This window comes from Corvus hawaiiensis, chromosome 3 (assembly GCF_020740725.1).
Source record: "Corvus hawaiiensis isolate bCorHaw1 chromosome 3, bCorHaw1.pri.cur, whole genome shotgun sequence".
Lineage (NCBI taxonomy): Eukaryota > Metazoa > Chordata > Aves > Passeriformes > Corvidae > Corvus > Corvus hawaiiensis.
Window position 1 is genome coordinate 39854635 of NC_063215.1, and position 19159 is coordinate 39873793.

Consider the following 19159-nt stretch of genomic DNA (forward strand, 5'->3'; position numbering starts at 1 on the left):
ATAGGAAAAATCACTTACCATACTCTTCAGGGCTGAGTGCACACATGCTGGTATTCCAAGGTAGCCATAGTCTCTCATTCCTCTCCCATTATTTTAGATTACTGTGACTTAAGTTTAACATAATCAGCCTTAAGCAAATTAAGATCTTCAGTTAAATTGAGAAGCCAAGCCCTAATTTATCCTTTAATGACTGCAAATCCTCTGTTCTTCTTTCTGAGAACTTGTTCTACAATCCTGATCTCCAATATTGTGATTATCTCTTTTCCGCCCTACTGCACTTTTTACCTCCCCAGTTGAGGGCACCAACACTGTACGTGTTAAACTTCATCTACTTATGTACTTAACCACACATCCAGGTATCTTAAAGCATCTACCATATAAATATCATGGATGTCCCATAAAATTCATAAGCTTAGTCATTGAAAAAGCAACTTAGGATACTGTTGTAATTTTACTACAGCAATTGTGTCACAAGAATAGTTTATGTAATGACTCTTTGACCTTTTAGTACATGCTGGATGATTTGAAATCCTTATCCTGTCAAGAAGGAGGAGCAAGATCCTTCAGATATCCTACAGAGAAAGAGGATGTTCATGGAAGGAGTATCCCTGGTTTTTAAAAGTCAAAAAAATCACTTACCTTCATTTTAAGGTTAGTATTAGTTATTATAGAAAAAGGGAAAAAAAATAAATGTGAATATTATCAACACTTGAATAACCAAAATTATGGAAAAAGTTGCCCCTATGTTCCTTCTCTAGGGAATTTTGTTGTTTATTCAGCAAAAATATTTTTATGATAAAATCTTGTCTTGCTATTTAATTGTCTGGAGGAGCCATCTCCAAAGAAGCATATGAATCATATATGAAAACATTTCAACAGGTTTAAGTATGGTAAAAAAAAAAAAAATAACAGGCTAGGCCAAAATCTCAAAAGCAGAGAAGAAGTTATATGATCTTTGATTTGCTTCATTATTGTTCACCAAGGCAAGTCTCCTAACAGATCTAAGATTTCATCTTGCAAAATGAATATACAAATACTATGTTTTGTACATTGTACACTCCTGGCAGTAATTGAACTCCAACAATCTGAATACTAATCTCTTCTGAGCATAGATTTCCTGTATTTTACTCATCATTTATTTATATTTCCAAATAGCCCAGACACTGTTCAGGATGTGGTTTAATAAGCCTGGCTCATACTGTTAAGCTATTAGTGCTCTTGTAGAGAGCAGCTTTTGGCATGAATTTTGCTGTGTCAACCCACTGGAGCACTTAACAAAGGTTGGTAAATGAGAAGTTTGAGAAGGGAAGAACAGTTAGCAGGTGCCATGCATTTGCTTGCAGAGCTGCACTTGTTACACTGAACATGTAATCTGGCAAAGAAATTGGCTTGAAATGGCAGAGAGAAAAAAAAAAAAAAAGATGTGTACAATTATTTTTCCCGGTATTTCTTTCACAGATTCTGGAATTCTGGCATAATTTTTGCCCATTTATGGGAAGGGTAGTGCAGTTCCTCCACACAAGATGCCATGTCATTCTTAATTAGCTTTTCTGATCTTTCTGAAAAGGGGATGTGGATTCTTTCCAAAATTAATAATGTGCATCTGTTACTATAACAGTGAGGCAGGTTTGTGATCAATAGATCTACACACATATCTGAAGAGATCAGTGGCTCTGAATGAATCTTATCATGTAATTACAAAAATTAGGCCATTCGACAAGTCATCTGCGTCTTTATTTTGATGCTATTTGATTCTGCTATGATAATTTAAATGATCAAATTATCACCCTTCCCTTCCCTTCCCTTCCCTTCCCTTCCCTTCCCTTCCCTTCCCTTCCCTTCCCTTCCCTTCCCTTCCCTTCCCTTCCCTTCCCTTCCCTTCCCTTCCCTTCCCTTCCCTTCCCCTTCATCAGGACTTTCTCCAACAAAATTTCTTAAGAAGGAAAGACAAACATCGAAAGAGCAGTCATGAATTATAACTTCCTTGAGCTGAACAGACAATTGTCCACAAATAGCAGAGCATTAATAAAATTCTAAAATCATCTCTTCTGTTTGGTAGAAAGATTACCTTGAGAATCACTCCATCTGATAACTTCTGACTTACTTCCCTTCCTCTAATTGTCCACTAGTAGCAGAACTGGGGTTGCTACACAGATTTCTAAAAGTGAATCTAATATTAGCAAACGTTTCTGACATGTTTGGGGTTTTTTTATTGTGACAACATCTGAAAACAAGAGGAAGAATTACCCTAGTCAAATTAAATGAAAAATCCCTAATTAATTGCAATAGAACATGGAGGAGAATTTTGACCAACCAAAACCACATTCTCCTTCAAATCTCTTTGGATGCTGTTCAAATTATAGAACTTTTTTAGTACAGACCAAGTTTATTCTATTTTTGGTTGTGCTATCAAATAATGGTAATACAAATACAGAAAAGGAAGAAAGAATGTAAAAGTGTTTCTACATTTTAACAGCAGTATATGCACCAACGCTAACTTTAAAAACTGACCAGAAGGTTTGTTCTCCTATATTTAATACTATGGTCTCTATGATGATAAAATTACCTCTGAAGTGCATTGTAGCGCTGTATTTCCCCACTCCTGCTCTTACTTCCCTCATTGTCCCCCTTCCCTGTCCCCAGTCCTGGCCACACCCTCGGGTTCTCTCTATTGGTTCCAGTACCCCAACTCCGTCCATGTACCGCCCATGCACCCCGAGATCATTCGTCCATGTGTTCTCTCCGTCCCCCTCGTCCCATATAAAACTCCCAAGCTCCCTGACCGCGTGGCCTCTCTGTCTCTGGGAATGGGCTTGTCATCATGTGAATAGAAGTTCCTCTGAGGTCCCCATGCAGGGACCCTTCTCGCCTCCTTTATCATGACCGTGTTGCAGAGCCCAGCTGGCTGGAGCATGAGCGCGGGGCCGTGCGGAAGGGCTGCTGGCGAGCAGAACAGCCGCTCTCCCCGAAGCAGCCCCGCAGTGCTCTCCAGGAAGGTTTGCTGCTTGCTAAACCAACACAGGAAACTAAGCACCACAACAGCCTGAGAAACCATTTCAGAGAACTTCACAGGCAACTCATACCATTTAGTATGAATCATTCTTTTCCTACAGAGGAGAGGAAAGTGCTGTCAATAAAATGAGGTTTTCTCCTAATTCTATAGGAATTAGCTACTTGTTTCATTTGGAAAAGAAACTAAAGAAACTGGTAGATTTCAGTATTTTTTCTTCACATCAAAATACAAACCATCACCATTTTTTATCACCAGACTTCAAAAATTTTAGATTCTTTTCCACTCTGTTGGGAATCTGAAAACAACTCTCCGATCTTACATACATGTAGAGAAAGCAATGAACCAATATGGGCAAGCAATAGATATTTAGTTTCTGAGACCTTCAGGTTTTGTGAAAAAATATTATCATCACCTCCTTTTGGACAGAGGCAATTATGTTTTTCAGTCAATGAATGCCAGATAAACTGCATATGGACATGAATTCTGATGTTCCTTGTGAGTTATTTTGGCCATGGAAAAGTGTAAATTTAGGCTCAAATGAATGTCCTATGTCACTAACAGTGACTTATCTGCTTGCAATAAACAGTAGTTATTCAAAGGAGGTGAAGAACAGGTCTACCTGGGGATTCTGAAGCCGTTATGACGAATTAAGTAATTGTATTTACCTAGAGGTATTTGTCAAATTAGAAAAAAGCAGACAGACAACCAATACGAAAAGGGTCAATGAGATAACTGAAGTTGAATTGTAAGGGAGTTGTTTGGGTTTTTACACAGGACTACACAGGGAGGCTTCACAGTAAAGTCTAATCTTTATATTCTTTTCACAGCATGAGAAATCTTTTGTTTTTATGCCAACTCTACTGATACCTTGTGCCTTGATAAAGCCATAACCACTTTCAGTAACAGCAAGCGTTTGGCCTCTGCACATTGGTTTTTTGACCCTTTGTGGTGGCCTGCTTTTAACTTATAACCACGGTTCTTCAAAGCAGCATATCAGTTCTCCTGTGTTTGGGGAAGAATCTTGATGAGAGTGAAGTTTCATCACTTCTCCCTGAGGATCTGGCTTCTTTTCCAAAATGTAAACTATAATGCTTCACATGCTGATCCTGGCAGCAAAATGTGAAGATTTGCAATATGAAAACTGTTACCTACCTATTGAAATTGCAGTGGGGAAGACATGAAAATTATTTCAGTTGTCACAGAAATCACATAGAGATATTCTCTTTGCCAGTCATAGATTCAGATTTGTAAGCAGGTGAGCAACTGCTACTGACTTTCTCCAGTCTGCTCTGGAACTAAAGGTCAGCATGTGTTTATGTGCTACACAATACAGCTGACACCTACCAAGGTAACTGTAGTGTCTTATTTTTTTACTTAATACCTACAACTTGTAATTTCCTTCTTCTATTTTTTTTCCCAAAACAGTATCCCTGAACAATGTTATGAATAGAGGAATGATCTACCTTTCTGATTCTTATCTGGGAGGAGTTAATTTTTCCACTCTTCCCCCACATCATTTTGTCAATGAGCCATTAAAATGGCATGAAAGAGCTTGAAGTTAGAAGTGCTCTAAATTATGTATTTCTAGTGCAGCACAGCTGCCTGGGAGATATGAGCTTGATTTCACATCCAAATCTCATATTCCTGCACATTTAAAAAGAAAACCCATGAATAGTAACTGGTAATTAATAACCCTCTCCAAATTGTCATCTCTCCCAATCCCTGAGAGAGATATTGCTTCCCCCATCAGCACAATAGAAAATGCAAGGAAATAGCAATACAGATGCGGATGGTGCTATCTTTTGTGTCATGTTCCTTAACAACATGTTACTGCTTGAAGTCCAAGAAAGCTCTGATCATAAAATGAGTTAATATGTCCTCCCCCTCACCTTGTTAGGACCCCCCACTGGGTCTGAAGAATTATTACAGAACTTTACATATTTTTCCCCCAAGGAAGCAGCTTTTATGGACCACATATAAGAAGAAGAGACCAGGTCTTGATCTCACTGATCTGTCAGTTTTTAAGTTACTGTATTGGTATTAGCTCCAATGGCTGTGGTATTCTGCAGCTATGCAATTAGGTTATCATGGGAGAAAATGTATTCCAGAATACAAAATAGGCCTGGAATAGACCCAATACTTCCTGTCCCTCCAGAATGGAAAGACCAAAACTGAAAATATGTCAGTGCCTGTCCTGCTTTTCTGAAGAACAGCAAACCCAAAGGAAAGCTTGAATTGATATTTCTAGTTCACTACCAATCACCTTGTGACTTTGAATAATTATTCTTCATAAATAGATATAAGCATATTTGAACATTGCAACCTGATTATTACTTTTGTTTTAAGGAAAAAAACCTTTGTTTTACATAGAGAGGTTGTTACATATATTAGGTTTTTTATATATAAATATTTATTCTTGTTTATACAGATCACAGGATGCTCGTTTATGTTATTATTAGGCTCATTCTTACTTCATTGTCCCCTAACATCCAAATTTTGAATAGATTTCTCTGCTGAACACATTTAAGCCATGTACTACTGGGTTTCTATATGTATACAGCAGTCTGCCATTGCATATGGAATTGCAGATTTTGGAATTAGTAAAAGCATCATGAAATTACAGGAAATATTTAATGAAAAACTCGCCTTTCAAGAGCCCACAGTATTTTATTGTTTTTTGGGGATTAATGGTGATTTGAGTATGAAAATACATAATGGTGTAACATTTTGAAGAATTCTGACTGTGAAAAGAGTATGAATAAAACAGATAATACTAAATTTAGCAATAACATACAGATTTTTGGCAAAAACTGGAGCAAAGAAAGCAAGTGTACCTTTAAGAATATTTATCACTTCTGTCTTGTTTTTCATTACAAGGTCTCAAAGAGCTTTATAAACATCAATTAAATCACACTTGTCTCCTCATTTACTTCAAATGCGTAAACTGAAGTTCAGAGAGATTAAAGAGCTTTCCTATAATAAAATAGTAAATCAGTGGAAGAGCTGAAAACAGAATTTGAGGTTTGGATGAGAAGACCATATTATGCAAAATTTTCATAATACAATAAAAAACGTCTTAAATACCATGGAGTTTGTTTGTTATGCAGATATAATTGGATCTAATCTAGTGAAAACTACATTTATATTCTAGTGGAAATAAAATTTATCTTTGTGATGGATGTATTCAAATCACATTTGGGACTGTTTTCCAGTAATAACATGCCTGTTTGTGGGTGAAAATAGATTCTTGAAAATTGTTTGTACATCAAAGAAAAAGTGAGAATTTATGGTTTTATATACCAGTATCTATGTATGTGTATACCAATATGTTTATTTTTATAGATACACATAGTAAATAAAATCATGTTTTTAAAGCTACAATGCAGGAAGAACAGTGGGGCTGAATATGATACCAGACCATGATAATTTTCATGCAGAACTACACAAAATCAACCCAACAAATTTAATCCAGTTCTAATCCTAACCATGAATCCAGAGACAGAAACCAGTAAATTACATTATTAACTGAAAGCTTATTTCAGTTTTCAGACACATGAGCAGTTGTTTCATAATATCTATGATTTCTTTTTTAGAATGAGCATTATTTCTACAAGTAATGACAAGTAACAGCCAAAGTTAAGACAATGAGATATATTTAGGATATTTATTGTTTTCTACACTGACAACAGTAAGATCCACTGAAACCTTTGCTGAACTTAAAACAAAGGTTTCAGCACTTCAAAAGGTTTATGATGTTTTTGTTCTTGGAGATTTATTTGACTATATTATATCTGGCACTAGCTGGTGAGCAACTAACAACATAACACAGTGGTGACTGCATGATGTTGTCTCTGTTCTCACTGTGAGCTGGGCAAAGATTCCTATTTTATATATCCTCAACAATTTGTTCTAGTGGCAGAAAAAAATCTTCTGAACTCATCACATACTGGCAACAACAAAAGTAATATTCATCCAGGAATGTTTCTGTCTTATTAGTTTTGGAAAGTTATCTGTGAAGCTGGATGTGTAAAGCACACATCTCAGTGACAGTGTGGGTTTATCTCATCGAGGCCTCCCAGAGCCAGCTCAGCACCCAAGTGTCACTGGCCTTAGCTGCAGATACCGGGTAAGGATTTCAGTGTGTTATGTTGCAATCTCCCTTACACCTTGTCGTTTCTATCTTTCACACGTTTTGCTTGTTTCATAGCTCAGTAAAATTCCAGCTTTCCCAGGCAACTGCCAGCTGCAGCTGCAATGTTGCTGGCACCTTCTCTCTGATCCCACTGCAGTCAGGGAAAAGTTTCTCACTGATTTCATCAAGAACTGGACCAAGAGTTTTGTGTGGAAAAAAGCTAATTCGAGACTATAGTCTGTAATACTCCAAGTAAATTCCTCTGCCATATTCTTGGCCAGATAGCAAGCTTAAAATCAAATTCCTGCTTGCCAAACCCAAACAGCTGAACATAGGCCATTTCTGGTCCACCTGCAAAACTCAGCAAAAGTCAGTAAAATTGCATTAATAGTAGATGAGAACTAACAGATGTGTTGTTTTTTCATTTTGTTTTTCTTTGCAGTTGGCTGCAAGTCTTTGTCTATTTAATCAATATTACTATAGGTTATTTGATAATATTCAGAGGAAAAGTTTGGTTTATTCAGGATTCTCAGGTGAGCCTTTTGCTACACGAGGCAGGAAATATATACACACATATATAATACTTCTGTAACAGTTCTTCCATTTGCAAAGAACAGAGAGGTAACTTTATAAGAAAGTATTGGGAATTCTCATTCTGAAATTTAATCTATTTCTTTCATACATGTGGGTATAGTCTCATCTAACCCTAAACCATCTGCTATCTTAACCACATCACCTGAAGTTTATCCATAGCCAGGAGAAAGAAAAACAATTAATCTAATTCTAAAACAAGCAAGTCAAGTAAGTGGACTGACTCACTTTCTAATGAACCTTATATGACTCACTTTCTAATGAACCTGTCTTCCTGCATTAATTATAGTATCTAAAAAATTCATTTAGGTTAGACATATATATTCTCTGTCCCACTATTAATTTTTTCTTCAAAGTTAAATAAGACCTATTTTAATGACAAACTTTAATCAATCTGTGAATGCATACATTTATGCATCTGACTAAAATGTACGTAACATAAAATATATAATACAAACCCACATATATAGATGTACTAATTCACATATGCATAGATTTTTACACACACTACTCCATAACTCTTGTCTCTATATACACGTGATCAGGTTCCTTAGATGTCTTTCTATAGCCAGTCATTCTGTTTCCTTAAATATCACTACATAATCAAGTCACATCTCCCTGTGGCCTCCAAGGTATTTCATTAAGAAAATTACATCAATAATTAAGAAATAATGTGGCCAATCTGAATCTGTTTCTTTTTTATTTGATCTTCCTTTAAAAAAAACCCCAAAGCCCAAACCACCACATTGAATGCATTTGTTTGCTTGTCACTGCATTATATTAAAAAATAAAATCTTAGAAAAATTTGCTTTCAAATATCCACTATTCAGTACTTTTAAAAAATAATTAGTTGCTTCTTTTAATAGTGATTTTAATAGCTAGAATGTCATTTTGATGACACCTGTGTTTTAAAACTGCCATAATAAGGTCTTAAAATTAATCTTTTGTTGAAAAAATTCTCATTAGAGTGGAAGAAACAGATTATTAATAGGAAAATAGAGAGGGACAGTAACTGCACTGTAAGATAAAAGTCATCTTTACTTTAAAGTTGATGTTAATTTTGCACCAGAGAAATATAATTCAGTTGAAAATTATTTTATTCAGTTATGTATTTTAAGTTTGATTTGAATCTGACAAACCAAAGAGGTGATGGGATGCAACAGTTAAAATCTCCTATAAATGTATTTAGATTCAAAGTCTTGCATCCTTTTTGGCTTGCATTTCTCCTCCAGATAAATGCCAACCTTTTAAGAGATTGTTATCATTACCAGTAATTGTTAACAATAATATTGTTAATACTAATTAGCAAAAATGCTGCTACACACAGAGAAAAAATAGGCATAGCTAAAAATACAGGGGAGGTACTTGTTAGGAAACTGATCAAACAAGCTTAATTATGACCCCCAGATAAAGGGACTGCCATTAAGCCGTTAAATTATCACAGATAAAACAGACGCTCAGGCACTGTCTGATGATAAATCACAGCTAAAAGCAGCAAGGAAATCAGAGCTTGAACTGCTAATCCTTCTGAGGTTTGCGATGAGCACCAGTTCCCCTACTGTTTTGCATCTATTTATATTGCACTTCGAACCCCCAAATGGCCTCTGCTTATCTGCAGCTGTAGATAATTTATGCCTATTGGTGTGTCACCTCACAGCAGAGGCTGTTATCAGGAAAGAGGAGTTTAGGAAATCTGATCCCTTGAAATGCTAATCCTTTGGAGATTACTGCACATAAACGAGTTTTCTGCCATGATTTACTTTTGTTTATTAGTAACAGAGATTAGCACTTTAGGCTTGCCATTTCAGACAACTGCTTAGTTTGGGAATAGAGTGATCACTTAATGTGCAGGACTTGCACATATGAAGTTGTCCTGAGTCTAGCAGTCAAAGGCAAGATAGTAATTTTCCTTTATATGTCATCTCTTAAAAAGGTTTGTAAATATTTTTAGCACATACAAGACTGATCTTAAGTGCTTCGTTCCTTAGACCCTAATCCAGAAAAGCACCTATCTACATTTCTGTGCAATTTTAATCATGCAGGTCGTCATATAGTAACTTTGATGGGATATTCATGTCTTTATATTCTAGATGTACTTAAGCACTTTGCTGGATCACATCCCAGCAATGAGATGCTCTCTGGTTTCATTCAGCTATTATGGGTACTCTCCATGCTGAAATGGTTACGGATGAGAAAGGATATATGAGTAGGAATTTTATTTAAATGCTTTTTCCCTATCTTAATGCTGTTGAACTGCTAAGAAATCTTATCTTTTAGCATTTGATGGGGTTATTTGGTTGGTAGCCAAATGCCATGCTTTTTAGTGCTACAGACTATTATTGTATGAATATTCTTGTATGAATAACTCCCCAAACCATCAAATTCAAACATGCCTATTAGAGTGGTAAAATGAAAGCTTGAACTGCAGGCATATAATGCTGCTGAAAATATGTGGACTAAACACATAGTTGCTAAGAGTTTTCAATTTCCTTTTTTGTTGTTGCACTCAGGTTCAATAGTCAGACTGGATGAGATCACACCAAGTGACATGACTGATTACCAATTAGCCAAGCACACTGATGGTAGCTGTTGGTGGCAGCTACTGAGATACAGTACTATGTGTCAGAGAGATAAGGAGATGTAGGAAATTAAGTTGACCTTGAGATTTCATTACATTTAATGTCACCTCATGGCACTCGATATTTTTAAATCCTGGTTACATTCACCTCACCAACTCCATTTCATCTAGTAATCATAAAAAATAAACAATAAAAGAAAAAGTTTCCGAACTTGTGCGTTGTTTTTTTCCAGGGGAATACTTCACTATAAAATGCATATGAGGGCAGCCTGGAGGGAAGGAAGTGGCTAAACTAGCGCCTGCTATTTTCAAGGGTGACAGAGGGACTGTTTCATTACTTTAAAATGCACATTGTGTAATTTTGAGGTTATTTCTTAGGTCCCTTGTGGGAATGCAGTTAGTCAGCACCTCTGTTAACCTTCTCCTAAAGCATGGAAGTGAGGAGGTGGAAAATAAAGGCAAAAATAAAAGCAAAGGATGGACACAAAAAGGCAATCAAGAATGCAGGTTGCATCTCTCAGTGTTTGTTTTTGTTGGATTTCATAAAATTACATCTTTATACACATTAAAGTTTCTGTGAAATTTTGATTTAGACATTGCACAAAGGCAAAGGTTTGATTAAATTATTTTATTCTTAACATGTCTCTAGCTCCTGAGAAAAGAAACAAAGACCTTTTGACAGGTTTCTCTACATCTATTTGTGCGTGTGTGCTTGAATATCTGTGTGCACCCATGGGTAGATAGATAAAATTTCTGGTAAACTTAGAGCAAGACCTTTTAAGCTTTTGCCCAGGAATTTTGCCTAGTTATAAATAAGGAATTATGCACAGCTCTGGTGATAACTAAAATGTGATTACACAAATATCTAAATCCTTCATTTTCTATTCACCATCAAAATGAATGTACAGTTTTCATAACGATACAGATAAAATATAATTCTAAATGGACTAGTATGACAATTTCTACATTTTTATTTGGCTGAGATTAATAATATTAATACATTTAACTAGCTTTAAACTTAATTTGAATCATCTAAACTCTGCATTTATCTTTTTCAGTGGGCCTTGCCTACTTTTTCTATACGTTAGAAGCCAAAGCTGTAAGTTGTGTTTTCAGCACACATTAGAAAGCACTAAAGCATGAAGTTTTCAGAAAGAATGTATTCCATATATTTTTATCTATTAATTGGCAACTTCTTGACAATATAAATAATTAGAAATTTATAATAAAAAAACCTGTATATCTTGAGCTGCCTAAAGAAATTTCTGCTGTCTCTAGTAACCAAGACCTACTACAGTAGGGTTTGAAATATTCTTGTCCAAATTGGTATTAATTATGGTTGACAACAATGCATTTTCTCTTAAGTTTCACTTAGCTGAAATATTTAATGAAGCATATAACCGACTCCTTGTATTTATTAGAGAACCTGCCTCCAAACTGACCATCTCAATTTGTTTTCCTTGATACTTCAGCTTTGATTAGAATTGCTGTCCGCTGGTTAAAAGTTCATTTGTAATATTAACATGGAGAGACTTCTCTGGCTATTCATCTACACCAATGCAGGCAGCATGAGCAACAAACAGGAGCTGGAAGCCATGGTGCAGCACGAAAACTATGACATAACTGACATAACAGAAACATGTTGGGAAGACTAACACAACTGGAGTGCTGCAATGGATGGCAAAAAACTCTTCAGAAGGGATAGACAAGGATGAGTAGTCCCATATTTTAGGGAGTATTTTGATTGTCTATATTTTTAATGATGGTGATGTTAGGTTTGAGTGTTTACGAGTAAGAATCGGAAGAAAGGCCAACAAGGAATATGTCGTGGGAATCTCTTAGAGACCACCCAGCCAGGATGAAGAGGTGGATGAAATATTCTGCAAGCAGCTAGAAGAAGTCTCACATTCACTGGCTTTTGTTCTCATGAGGAACTTCAACTTACCAGACGTCTGCTGGAAATACAACACAAGAGAGAAGATGGTCTAGGATGTTCCTGGAGTGTGTGGAAGATACTTTCCTGGCAAAAAGGGGATGCCCTATTGGACCTGTTGTTTGTGAACAGAGAAGGATTTTAGGGTGATGTGATGGTAGGAGGGCTTCTTGGGCACAACCATCATGAAATAACAGAGTTTATGATTCTTGGAGAAGTAAGGAGTGGGATCAGCAGATCTTGGCCTTCTGGAGGGCAGATTTTGGCCTACTTAGGACCCTGGCTGGCAAAGTCCTTTGGGAGGCAGTCCTGAAAAGGAAAGGAGTACAGGAAGGCTGGATGTGCTTTAAATGGAAATCTTAAAAGTACAGGAACAGGCTGCTACCACCCACTGTAAGTTTTGGGGGTGGTGAAGAACCGCCTGGTTTAACAGAGAGCTTTGACTGGAAGCCACAGAAAAAAGAGAGTTTATATCCTTTAGAAGAAGGAGCAGGCCACTCAGCAAGACTCATGAGGTTATGCAGGAGGAATACTTGAAGGGCTGAAGCCCAACTAGAACTTTAACTACTGCCATAAAAGATAATATAAAATGTTTCTACAAACACATCAGCAACAAAAAAGAGGCTGTGGAGCATTTCCATTCTTGACTGAGTGCAAGGGGGAATATAGCAACAAAGGATGAGGAAAAGTCGGAGGTAGTGCCTCGGTCAACCGTAATTATTAAGACGCTAGAAAGTAACAGTAATGCCTTCTTTGTCTCAATATTTAATAGTAAGACCAGTTGTTCTCTGGGTACCCAGCTCTCTGAGCTGAAAGACAGGGATAGGGAGCAGAATTAAGCCCCCATAATACATGGGGAAATTTTCAGTGACCTGCTACACCACTTGGTGCACTTAAGTGTTACAGGGCCTGCATGGGATCCACCTGAGGGTATGGAGGGAGCTGCTGGAAGAGTTCACTAAACCACTTTCCGTCATTTTTCAACAGTTCTGGCTCACCAGAGGAGTCCCAAATGACTAGGGATTAACAAATGGGACACCCATTTATAAGAAAATGACCTCAGTGCTGGGGAAAGTATTGGAGCAGATCAGCTTGAGTGAGATCACATGGCAGGTGCAAGACAATCAATGGATCAGGCCCAGCCAGCAGGAGTTTTAGGAAAGGCAGGTCTCGCTTGACCAAGCTGATTGCCTTCTATGACAGGGTGACCAGTTTAGCGGGGGAGGGAAAGGTTGTGGATGGTTATCTACTGGGACTTTAGCAAAGCCTTTGACACAATTTCCCCCAGGATTCTCTTGGAGCAACTGTCTGCTCATGGTGTGGACGGTGTTTGCAGAGTAAAAATTACCTGGATGGCTTGCCCAGAAAGTGATGGTAAATGGAGTTAAATTCTGTTGGTGGACAGCTACTAATGGCATTTCCCAGAGCTCAGTGTTGGGGCCAGTTCTGTTTAATCTTTTATCAATGATCTCAATGAGGAAATTGAGTGCACTGTCAGTCACTTTGCAGATCACACAAAGTTGGGCAGGAGTGTCAATCTGCTGGAGGTTAGGAAGGCTCTACAGAGGGATCTGGACAGAGTGGATTAATTGCCCAAGGCCAGCTTTTATGAGGTTCAACAAAGCAAAGTGCTGGGTCATGCACTTCAGTCACAACAGCCCTGTGCAGCACTACAGGCTGGGGGCAGAGTGTCAGGCAAGGTGCCCAGCAGAAAAGGATAGGAGGGTGTTGGTCGACAGGCCAGACATGTGCCCCTGTGACCAAGAAGGCCAGTGGCATCCATGGCTTTTATCAAACATAGTGTAGCCAGCAGGACTAGGGCAGTGATTGCCCCCCTGCACCTGTCACTTGTGAGGCCCGTCACACATTGAGTACTGTGTCCAGTTCTTGGTGCCTCACCATGTGTACACTGAGGAGATGAAGTGGATCCAGGGAAAGGCAACAAAGCTGGTTCAGAGTCTAGAGGACAATTCTGTGGAGGAGCAGCTGAGGGAGCTGGGGTTGTTTAGCCTGGGGAAAAGGAGGCTCAGGGGGACTTTTCTGCTCTCTACAACTACCTGAAAGAAGGCTGTAGTGAGAGAGGCTGATCTCTTCTCCCAGGTAACAAGTGGTAGGACAAGATGAAATGGCTTCAAGTTGTGCCAGAGGAGGTTTAGGTTGGGTACTGGGAAAAATTTCTTCATGGAAAAGGTTCTCAAGCATTTGAAAAGGCTTCCTCAGGTAAGTGGTGGAATCATCATCCCTGGAGGTATTAAAAGTTATGTAGATGTGGTGCTCAAGGACATAATTTAGTGGTGGACGTGGCAGTACTAGGTTAAGGGTTAGAATCAATCTAACCCTTTTCCAAACTAAATTATTCTCATTCTATGATTCTCTTCTGTGAAAGCGCAAACATATGTGAATGTATTTATAAGAAAGAGAGAACTCGAGCATAAAATAAATCAAGGCCCTAAAATGCCACAGAAAATTCACTGGCTAAGGCTTTTCCTTTTATTTTTACAGATGCCTTTTTAATATTTCTTTAGTTTGTAATAAATTGAGAATTCCTGTATTTGAGAGGTTTAGAAATCATTAGTTTCAAAAAACTTAGATTCCCATAAATGGTTTCAAGTTGAGATCCCAAACTTTTGGAAACCTTAGAGCAAAGGTATGTTACAGGAAATGTTTTTCTTTAAGAGAACTAGAGGAGTTTTGTTGTTTTTGGTTTTTTTTCTCTAAAGAATCAATCAACCATTTCTCAATTCCTAAATCTGGGCTTTGGATTAGAACAAAAGATTGAACCAAACAAGTCTTTCAATAATGTAAGTTACATTCAAAACGCAAATAAAAAGACATTTTTCGTAAGTAAACCTGTGACTAACACCCAATGAAGTCTCCCATCCTGTGCTACATAGAAAGAAAAGAGCTAGAAAGGGCTGGTGACATGGGCTGTGAACAAGGAAGGGGCATTTTTCTAGGACATGATGTGAACACACAAATTCAGAACTGGCACAATTAGATGTTTTTGTTTAAAGCCAGAGCTTTCTACCAGTTCCTTCGTGTCTCTAAGTATATGAGGCCTAAAAAGAGCTTAAATGCTATTTGGCATCGGTGCATAAAAATCCACTTCATTTGCCATTTTGGCATTATATACAAAAAGAGTTGTGACTGTGTGGTACATACCAGGAAGGCCAGGCTGACCTGGGATTTGTTATGAATTTTTCCCTAATCCCAAGTTTCTGTTCATTGTCTTTTATTTTATTGCTACCTGAAATTCTTACTCAATTGGCAAATATCAATTAAAAATTAGAGCCCATTAATGTTAATGTCAGCAAAACAAAAAATGCTGAAGCACTGGAGAGGCTGTACCAACATATAAATCTAGCAAACTGAGAAAGTAAGAAATTAATTACAAATGTGTGAACTAGCCTGTATTAATATAGATATATAGATATAGATGACAGAAGCCTGTATTAATATAGATACATAGATATAGATGACAGCAATAAAAATAGCAGTCATTCAGAGCATGTTATTTTTTAAAAAATCACATGGAAGATTGATTTGATAGTTTGCGGAATCTCTTGATTTTTGGCTTATTAGTTCTCAAAGTTCTACTGATTCAGAGAAAGATTTACAGGCATCTGAGAGGTAACAGAACAGATGGAAACTTGTCACCCCAAACCTCCTCTGGCATGTGGTTCACTTTTTGTCACTGGCCAGATTAGTATAGCTATATGTTTTGATAGAACTACTTTTATAACTACAGAAAAATAAGCACAGTACATAACTGTGTGGTGTGGTTTTTGTTGGTTTTTGGTTTTGGTTTTTTTTTTAATATTGGCAAGTGGGGATGTTTCTAAAACATAAATAAATAAATAAATATGCTCTCAGTTCTTTCTCTCAAATGTTCAGCATACATCTCAGCTTGAGAAACACTAAATGTCAGTCATGGTTCACTTATGTTGCTCCTTCCTTTTTTCCACTATGTAAGATTTCCAGTATGTTATGAATACCTATAACTCATAGGGTCTACTCACCTGTCTACATTTACATACTCTCAGTATTCACATGGTAGCATGGGTCATGGCACAACACTTGTATAGACCAAGCATAGGTTTTGGAGAATGGCAAGAATGCCATTTGAGTGAAGATAAGTTATGGGTTATGTAGAGTGAGTCCTTTTTAGACAAGCATGTTTAACAGGTCTGCAAAGCTGGAATTCAAATTCTGGTCACTGCTTTCACTGGTGCTGTAACTTAGACCCCAGCTTAGACTTGCACTAAAACAGAAGTGGCTAAACACAGCTTTGAGTGCTCATGCTGACAGGGCAGCTCCCCAAAGTCCCCTCAGTTTTTGCCTAACCCTGAAAGTTCAACATTCACTAGGCTAGGGAGAAAGAGAGGGATTGTGACCTCAGCATTGTAGTTTGATTCTAGAGCTCACTGCAGGAAATAGTGGGATCAACAAGAGAAACAGCTACTGTGGGAGAGATGCTGAAAGTCTTACCTCACAGCACCTTGCAGTCCCATGAGTAAGGCAGTGTTGAAAAATATGCCAATATCAGAACACCACTCCCTGGGTTTAATTTACCCCATCTGGATGTTTCTTCTGTTCACTCAGACTGTTCCCTGCTCCGTATAAAAGAGTTGGTGGAGGTTGTTGCTTAATACCCAGGTTTTCTGTTTTAGTGTGGAGGGATATGACTAATATGGGTTTACAGCTTTTGCAAGGAGACAGGACATCTAAGAGGCTAAAGGCATTCCTAGATGCAGTTAATGAATCTAGCCCTCAGCAATTTTTCACTCTGGAGGTTGTATAACCACTCTGTCAGAACCAGAAGGCAATAAGAAGGTCTAAAATCTACTTTTAAGGTTTCCAGTTAATAAAACATAAATGACAATAGTTTGAAATCCTCCCTCCCCCAACCTTAAAAACATAGAAGTGAATTATAGCAGTTGGGCACTTAACTGCATGCAAAGATTCCTGGACTGAAGCATGAAATAAAACAAAGGATTTAAGCAAAAGTACTTTTATTAGTAGTAAAGGGAAATGTGATATCTAAGAACTGTCAGATGAGAAAGTTTGATACAAAATGGTTTTTATAAGTTAAATCAGTAAGGAACTGCCTGGAAAGAACTGCAAAATGATTTCACAATTTTCAATGCCCTTGGCCATGAAGGGGTGATGAAATCTGATAAAACAGAAAGAACTGAACAAGGGGTAAATAAATCTAACTATACACACACAGGCAGGGACTACAAATTAACTATTGCTTGAGAAGAAAAAAATAAGGAATTAACATCAGACATCTCTCTGAAAACATCAAGTCAAGCACCCAGTATCAAGTAAAAATGTGAAACAGGATATTTGGATGATTAAGAAAGAAACTGTAAACAAAATAGAAAACATATATATATATATATATATATATATCACTGTATAAATACACTGTATCGCTATATCACTGTATAAATACATCATACACTCTTATGTTGAATAATTCATGCAGCCCTGGTCATTCTACTCCGGGAGAAAGAAGGGCAAGACAGAGAGAGAAGACTGACATAAGAAGGAAGTCAATTCACAGAATATAGGACAAATTCAGACTACTCATCATAGTGCACCACCCTGATTTGGGAAGCATTTGAACTGTACATATTGGATATAGAGCCCTGAAGATGTCTGGAAGTCAACAGCTGAAGGTGTCCCTAATCTGTAGGGATCAGCGGAGGCCTTATAACAGGACTGTACCCCTACCAAGGCACACAGCCAGGTACACAGGGCTATGTGGGCTTGTGGCTTGAGTTGGTGCAGCTATTCTTACTTTATGCACAACCAAGTGTCTTCTTGAAAAAGCTGACAGACAATATCAGGGAAGGATTGTGAGGAAAAGTATAGGTGAGGTTTGAAAATAATATATAGGTAAAATAAGCGTGCTGTCCTTTAGTCTCAGGATACATTATAATAGTTTGGGTTTTTTTCAATCTTTTTTCTGTAACACCTTGTGGCTACTGAGGTAGCTGGTATTAAATCCCTTCTCAAATCATGCATCCAGTTCAGTGTCTGAACCCAGAAGGTAGGTCAAACTGCGTTTCCCAGAGGTTATGCCACATTTCCCAGTGGAAATTTCTTTCTATTCTTTTTTTTGGTAGCAGAGGGTGGTAAGGTGCCACACAGCTGAATCCTCTCTCAGCATCAAAAGATAGGTGTGGATAATCTCCATATCTGCTATCACACCAGAAGCAGTGGCAAAATTATGCAAAATCTGGAGCTTGGCTAAATAAAATTAGTAGAAGTATTACCTGTGTTTTGATATTGCTTTATGTTGTGTCTCTTATTGCAGAAAGTTGTATGCAACCGAGTTAATGGGGTTCTTTCAAATATGTAAAAATGATATGTAAAAAATCTGTATTATGTGGGTATACTATGACACTACTTTGCAATCCCATTTTTTAATGACAGGTGGATTGTTATAAAACTTTGAGCTACATTTAATTGAAGAATAATTTAGGCAGGGAAGATTTTGGTAAATTGGCACTGTGGCTATAGGATTTAAACCCAGTATTATTTCAATAACAGTGGAGAGAAATTACTGAGGTGGGAATCATTCTTCAAGGACTGATGAGTGTTGAGTTTATATCTCTATATCTCGTATGTTCTTTAGTAGCCGAAGTTTTCACATTGACAGAAAAGGTATTGCAAACCTCATTGCTAAAATAGTACCCTGAGATGACAAGAGCTTAATTAACTTAAGCAAAGTTCAAATTGAAGAAAATGAAAAGAAAGTGCCTGGCCATTGCTGGCATTTGAGAATCCAGTAAGCCACCATTTACCAAAGTCTTCAAGCAAATGATGGACAAATCCAGCCAGTTAAGGATTTTCAGTAATATTTCAGCCATGACTTTCAGTTGTCTCCTCCTCACTCAGACA